The sequence below is a fragment of the Oncorhynchus kisutch genome, linkage group LG20 (genome assembly GCF_002021735.2).
Source record: "Oncorhynchus kisutch isolate 150728-3 linkage group LG20, Okis_V2, whole genome shotgun sequence".
NCBI classification, from domain to species: Eukaryota; Metazoa; Chordata; class Actinopteri; order Salmoniformes; family Salmonidae; genus Oncorhynchus; species Oncorhynchus kisutch.
In genome coordinates, this window is record NC_034193.2 from 25,880,325 (window position 1) to 25,888,400 (window position 8,076).

Genomic DNA, 8,076 nt, shown 5'->3' on the forward strand with positions numbered 1-8,076 from the left:
GCAGGTGTACAACTCAATGTATTTCTGTATCTTTCGTTTTGAAAATACGTCACTGTTTATGGCTGTAATGACAGGCTACATTTGTGCAGCGATTGTGCGCACATGCATGAACCACTGATGTAGACCAAGCTGAGTGATGCTGGAGATAGATTGCTGTAAAATGTGTTGTAAATGAATGAGTAATTATCCATACCGTGATTTATATTTGAAAGTTGCATTTAAATATTTTCACAGCACATAATTTGTTTGTGAATCATTACTCATTGATCTACAATACAATATCTCCATAATGATTCCTTTGCTCGTGTTAGTCACTACCACAATTCTCAGGGGAAATTCAGGATCATTTTTGCTTTTTGGGGGGAAAGTGTATTGAGGCTTTTATGAAATCCACTTTAAAAAAGTGCTTTGATGCACCAATAGTCCTTTGGGGCGGGGTGATGCAATCGCTGAAGTGTCTTACATGGTTCCCTGTTTTTTACTTTAAAAAATGTATGTCAGTGCTCAGATAAGAACCAGACTGATGCCTGCAAAATGCTACATCAATGAATCATGCTCCATGGTATGTACCAGATTTATGCACAGTAAGAATGCACAAAGCACCAGAAACAGTGACGAAACATAACCATGTGTCTCAGACGCAGATTTTTTTGGAAAGTACGTAAATGTGTCGTGGCCTAGGTCTATGCCTCCGAAACACAAATACTGCTGCATCATGGGTTTGAACACGGCCCACTTCTATTTCATCACACTTTTTCTATCTACAAAAGTATGTGGATTGGCTATTTCAGCCACACCCGTTGCTAACAGGTGTATAAAAATCGAGCACGCAGCCATGAAATCTTCATAGACACACATTACCAGAAGAATGACCTTACTGAAGAGATCAGTGACTTTCAATGTGGCATGGTCATAGGATGCTACCTTTCAAACAAGTCAGTTTGTAAAATGTCTGCCCTGCTTGAGCTTCCCCGGTTAACTGTCAGTGCTGTTAATGTGAAGTGGAAACTTGTAGGAGCAACAACGGCTCAGCTGGGAAGTGGTATGCCACACAAGCGTACAGAATTGGACCGCCGAGGGCTGAATCGAGTAGTGAGTAAAAATCGTCTGTCCTCGGTTGCAACACTCACTACCTAGTTCCAAACAGCCTCTGGAAGCAACATCAACACAAAAACTGTTCGTTGGGAGCTTCATGAAATGGGTTTCCATGGCTGGGCAGCCACACACAAGCCTAAGATCACCATGCGCAATGCCAAGCATCGGCTGGGGCGGTGTAAAACTCGCTGCCATTGGACTCTGGAGCATTGGAAATGCGTTTTCTGGAGTAATGAATCACGCTTCGCCATCTGGCAGTCTGACGGACAAATCTGGGTTTGGCGGATGCCAGGAGAATGCTACCTGCCCGAATGCATAGTGCCACCAACTGTAAAGTTTGGTGGAGGAGGAATAATTGTCTGGGGATGTTTTTCATGGTTCGGGCTATGCCCCTTAGTTCCAGTGAAGGGAAATCTTATTGCTACATTCTAGATGATTCTGTGCTTCCAACTTTGTGGCAACAGTTTGGGGAAGGCACTTTTCTGTTTCAGCATGACAATGCCCCCATACACAAAGTGAGGCCCATGCAGAAATGGTTTGTCGAGATCGGTGTGGAAGAACTTGACTGGCCTGCAAAGAGCCCTAACCTCAACCCCATCGAACACCTTTGGTATGAATTTGAATGCAGACTGCGAGCCAGGCCTAATCACCCAACATCAGTGCCCGACCTCACTAATACTCTTCTAGCTGAATGGAAGCAAGTCCCCGCAGGAATGTTCCAGCATCTGGTCGAAATCCTTCCAAGGAGAGTGGAGGATGTTATAGCAGCAAAGGGGGGACCAACTCCATATTAATGCCCATGATTTTCGCATGAAATGTTCGACGAGCAGGTGTCCACACACTTTTGGTCATGTAGTGTGTATATGGTGCATTTAGAAAGTATTCAGACCCCTTCACTTTTTCCAAATTGTTTACATTACAGAGGGAAAAAACAAGTTAATCAATTTTAGGATAAGGCTGTAACAAAATGTGGAAAAAGTCAAGGGGTCTGAAAACTTTCTGAATGCACTGTGTACCAGTGCAATACAGTACCAGTGAAAAGTTTGGACACAACTACTCATTCAAGGGTTTTTCTTTATTTTTACTATTTTCTACATTGTAGAATAAGTATGAAATAACACATATGGAATCATGTAGTAACAAAAAAGGGTTAAACAAATCTAAATATATTTAATATTTGAGATTCTTCAAAGTAACCACCCTTTGCCTTGATGACAGCATTTCACACTCTTGGCATTCTCTCAACCAGCTTCATGAGGTATTCCTCTGGAATGCATTTCAATTAACAGGTGTGCCTTGTTAAATGTTTATTTGTGGAATTCCCGCAAAACACCAGTCTCAACGTCAACAGTGAAGAGGCAACTCCGGGATGCTGGCCTTCTAGGCAGAGTTGAAAAGAAAAAGCCATATCTCAGACTGGCCAATAAAAAGAAAAGATTAAGATGGGCAAAAGAACACAGACACTTGACAGAGGAACTCTGCCTAGAAAGCCAGGATCACCGAGTCGTCTCTTCACTGTTGATGTTGAGACTGGTGTTTTGAAGGTACTACAGTATTTAATGAAGCTGCCAGTTGAGGACTTGTGAGGCGTCTGTTTCTCAAACTAGACACTCTAATGTACTTGTCATCTTGCTCAGTTGTGCACTGGGAACTCCCACTCCTCTTTCTATTCTGGTTAGGGCCAGTTTGCGCTGTTCTGTGAAGGGAGTAGTACACCGCATTGTACGAGATCTTCAGTTTCTTGGCAATCACAAAACCCTTGAATAAGTAGTTGTGTCCAAACTTTTGACTGGTACTAATATATATATATATATCCATGTATTCAATCCATTTTAGAATAAGGCTGTAATGTAACAAAATGTGGAAAAAGTCAAGGGGTCTGAATACTTTCCGAATGCACTGTGTGTGTGATATATATATATATATACACACACACACACACAGTCGTGGCCAAAGGTTTTGAGAATGACACAAATATTAATTTTCACAAAGTTTGCTGCTTCATTGTCTTTAGATATTTTTGTCAGATGTTACTATGGAATACTGAAGTATAATTACAAGCATTTCATGATAATGACAAAGTGAAAACAGGTTTTTAGAAATGTTTGCAAATTTATTAAAACTAAAACAGAAATACCATATACACATAAATATTCAGACCCTTTGCTATGAGACTAGACATTGAGCTCAGGTGCATCCTGTTTCCATTGATCATCCTTGAGATGTTTCTACATCTTGATTGGAGTCCACGTTTGGTAAATTCAATTGATTGGACATGATATGAAAAGGCACACATCTGTCTATATAAGGTCCCACAGTAGACAGTGCAAGTCAGAGCAAAAACATAGCCATGAGGTCAGAGTCCCTCTGTGGAGATGGGAGAAACTTCCAGAAGGACAACGATCTCTGCGGCACTCCACCAATTAGGCCTTTATGGTAGAGTGGCCAGACGGAAGCCACTTCTCAGTAAAAGGCACTGGACAGCCCGCTTGGATTTAGCCAAAAGGCACCTAAAGACTCTCAGATACTGAGAAACAAGATTTTCTGGGCTGAAACCAAGATTGAACTCTTTGGCCTGAATACCAAGCGTCATGTCTAGAGGAAACCTGGTGAAGCATGGTGGTGGCAGAAACATGCTGTGTGGATGTTTTTCAGTGGCAGGGACTGAGAGACTAGTCAGGATCGAGGCAAATATGAACGGAGCAAAGTGCAGAGATGAAAACCTGCTCCAGACCTTAGACTAGGGCAAATGTTCATCTTCCAACAGGACAACGACGCTAAGCACACAGCCAAGACAACGCAGGAGTCTCTAAATGTCCTTGAGTGGCCCAGCCAGAGCCTGGACTTGAACCCGATCGAGAGAGACCTGAAAATAGCTGTGCAGCAACACTCCCCATCCAACCTGACAGAGCTTGAGAGGATCTGCAGAGAAGAATGGGAGAAACTCCCCAAATACAGGTGTGCTAAGCTTGTAGCATCATACCCAAGAACACTTGAGGCTGTAATCGCTGTCAAAGATGATTCAACAAAGTACCGAGTAAAGCGTCTGAATACTTATGTAAATGTGATATTTTGTATCTTTTTAATAAACTTTTTTGAAACAGTTTTGCTTTGTCATTATGGGATATTGTGTGTAGATTGATGATATATTTTTAAATACATTTTAGAACAAGGCTGTAACCTAGCAAAAAGTCAAGGGGTCTGAATACTAATCTAATGATCTTCCACCCCCTTACTAAGCCATCTTCCTTTCCAGAAAGAAGACTAAACGAGAGAACAACATAAGGTCAGTTTCCCAGAGCCAGATTAAGCCTAGGTCTGTGCTAAAAAGCAGATATCCTCCTTTGGAATATATTTTTTTTAGCCCATCACTAGGCTCAATCTGACTCCAGGAAACCAGCTCCAACAGTATATCTTTTATAGTCTGTCCCTTGCTTCAGAAGAGTGTTAAACAGTATACAAGCGTGGCAGGCATTGCCCAGTGTGACCACGCTGAGCAAAGCCTGGGAGAGACATTAGCACCAACTGGCATGAAGGCTGAAGGTCACTGGCCGCCCCTGACATTTTGTCTGGGCACTCAATTCCTAAGTACATATCCAGATGAACGTTCCCCCTTTTACCCATGTAACTGTTCAGGAAGAGGGGGCCTATGTACAGTATTAAGCTGTCGATAAAGAGGCTGTACAGAATTGCTGTTGCTAAATGTTTACTTCATATTTCCGCTTGAGTATTACCTGTATGGTTCAAATACACACACACACACACACACACACACACACACACATATAAAACCAAACAATCCTTAAGACTAATAATATAATATTTTGCTCATCGGCCTGGGTAGGTGTGCCCCTTTCTGTCCAATATGGTTATTTCTGGGCAATATTTCAGCCAATTTAGGGAATCCCTTTTGGCTGAAGAGCACTATCAAGAGGCAAAAGTTCATTATAGCCTCTTTAAAGATGTTGGATACTCAGTTCCCTGTTGCGACTACAAATATAAGTGGTTGCGTTTCGGTTTTATGAGGGGATAACAGTACACAAAACCTATTCAACTGTTTCAATTGAAGTTTGTCCGATTTTTTCAATGTAGAGTAATGTCAAGATGAAGCCATGTCTCACGACATCGGTTGAGCAGATCCAGCTATTTGCATCAATCACAAATGAATAGAAAATATAAGCAATGTCTAATTTCCTGGTTCTATTTGGCACTTATCTATAGCATTCAAGTGCATTGGAGGCATATAGCTGGATCTACACAACCAATGTCATGGGATGTGGTTTCATCTTGACATTAGACTACTATAGAGGTTTAAAAATATCTGACAGACTTTGATTTGAATGTGTTATTTCCCTTAAAGGCTACTCACCAACAGTGTTTAGTTACATGGCTATAAATGCTATATGACAAAAGTTCTCTGGAATTTCAACAACCTCAGCATGGTACGTTGTATGTAAGTACAAGACATTCAATACGCATCTAATCCCAACAGAAAGGTGAAACTAGCCTGACAGTCTGTGACAATTGGTCTTCTGGTATTCACAGTTTTCCATTTCCAATTTCAACCGCTGTCTTTAAATTTTTACTCACTCTCCCCTGAATAAGCACTTGGAAGTTGCTGAATTAATTGATTATTTACTTATTCGACATTGGTGAAAAGAAATTGAAATGTAAATATGTATTATGGAAATTATTGTCATTTTAGGGGAATTGTTTTGGCACAAACTACATTTCAGTAACAGCTTTTCAATTCTGAAGATCTTGCTTTTTTTAACCTGTGGCCAATACATCTTGTAACCTTAAAAATAGCTGGTGTGAAACAACAAATAATTGCATATTGCGTGTCATCTGTGCTATGTAAGGACAACCAATAGAGGGCGTGCATTTATAACTGTGGGAAAGCCCGCATTGCAACATACAGTATTATTCACACAGTCACAATTACAGTTACAATTATGTAACCCTTATCCCTAAACCTGACATTCCATTCCAAATACATCAGAGCAGTTTGAAACATATGAAAGCAGCCCGTTTCCTTTTCCCCCATTTTAAAATATTTTATTCAAGTAACATGGTTAAATTGTACATTAATTAAATGGCTTTAAATAGATAATACAAAGGGGGGAAAAAAGTCACAAGAAAAAAAGAGAACCTCCAATACTGAGCCAAAAGTATATACAGGCAACACTGATTATAAGCTTACTACTAACGTTTTGCATATGACTCCCCCTACATTGAAAATGTAAACATTGGTATATAGTATGTATTTCATTTAGATTTTGCCATTTAAGGAGCAAGCTGTCAAACAATGTAAGTATTGCAGCGATGACATATCATCTCAGATACCATCACGGCAGGTCTCTAGTATTTGTAATAGGAATTTCTGCCACAACTGCAGTTTCTTCATAAGAAAAAGAGACCCCTCACAAGAAGTATTTAAGAAATATGTTAAGGTCTGGCAGCTGTTACAGTCATTTCAGGGACGACGTTTAAAGCAGTTGAACACACACTAAAAGGTGCTCTACTTCCATTCCAAGTAGTTTAGAACGAGAGACACGGTCAACAACTTCCTACACTCTAGCACAGAAAACCTTAACACTTCAAAAGTGCTTATTTCATTCATTTATACATTTTCCTGGTAAGATATGTGTTTCATTAAATTTCGACGTGCACAACAGTAAGTGCAGCTATCATAACAACATGAGTAAAGACTTAAAGGGACAGTTCACTCCAAAATCTAAGTTTGTGTTCAGACTTCCAGACTAATGTTGCGTTAAGTCCACATCCCGTGCCTTCAGAAATTATTCATACCCCTTGACTTATTCCACATTTTGTTGTGCTACAATTCAAAATGGATTAAATTGATTTTTTTCCTACACAAAGTACCTATAATGACAAAGTGAAAACATGTTTTTAGAAATTTTAGCAAATGTATTGAAAATTAAATACAGAAATATCTCATTTAGATATGTATTCACACACCTGAGTAAATACATGTTAGACTCGCCTTTGGCAGTGATTACAGCTGTGTGTATTTCTGGGTATGCCTGTAAGAGTTTTGCACATATGGATTGTACAATAGTTGCCCATTATTCCTTTTAAAATTCTTCAAGCTCTGTTGTTGATCATTGCTAGACAGCCATTTTCCAGTCTTGGCAGAGATTTTCAAGTCAATTTAAGTGAACATTCAACGTTGTCTTGGTAAGCAACTCCAGTGTATATTTGGCCTTGTGTTTTAGGTTATTGTCCTGCTGACTTTTTCCACATTTTGTTGTGTTACACCCTGAATTTAGATTGGATTAAATAGAGATTTGTCACTGGCCTACAAACAATATACCATAATGTCAAAGTGGAATGATGGTTTTTTTGTGTATTATATTTTTATACTATTTTTTAAATAAATGATGAAACAAATTGAAAGCTGAAATGTATTCAGTCAATAAATATTCATCCCATATGTTATGGCAAGCCTAAATAAGGTAAAAATGTGCTTAACAAGCCACTCTGTGTGGAATAATCCTGTAGTGTTTAACCATTTTCTTTATTGACTACCTCATCTCTGTACACAACACATACAGATAATTGGAAGGTCCCTCAGTCGAGCAGTAAATTTCAAACACAGATTCAAACCACAAAGACCAAGGAGTTTTTCCAATGCGTCGCAAATTATTGCACCTATTGGTAGACGGGTAATACAAATTCAAAATCAGACATTGAATATCCTTTTGAGCATGGTGAAGTTATGAACCCTTTGGATGGTGTATCAAAGCACCCAGTCACTACAAAGATACAGGCACCATTAGGGTTGCCAACTGTCCCGTATTAGCCGGGATGTCCCTTATATTGGGCTAAATTAGTTTGTTCCATACGGGACCTCCCTTGTCCCGTATATTCATCCAATCACAGTATAGTGTAAACGCAAAGTAATTTCTGTTATTGTTCGGTCGGTTTGGCATATCAAGGAAATATGGATAAACATGC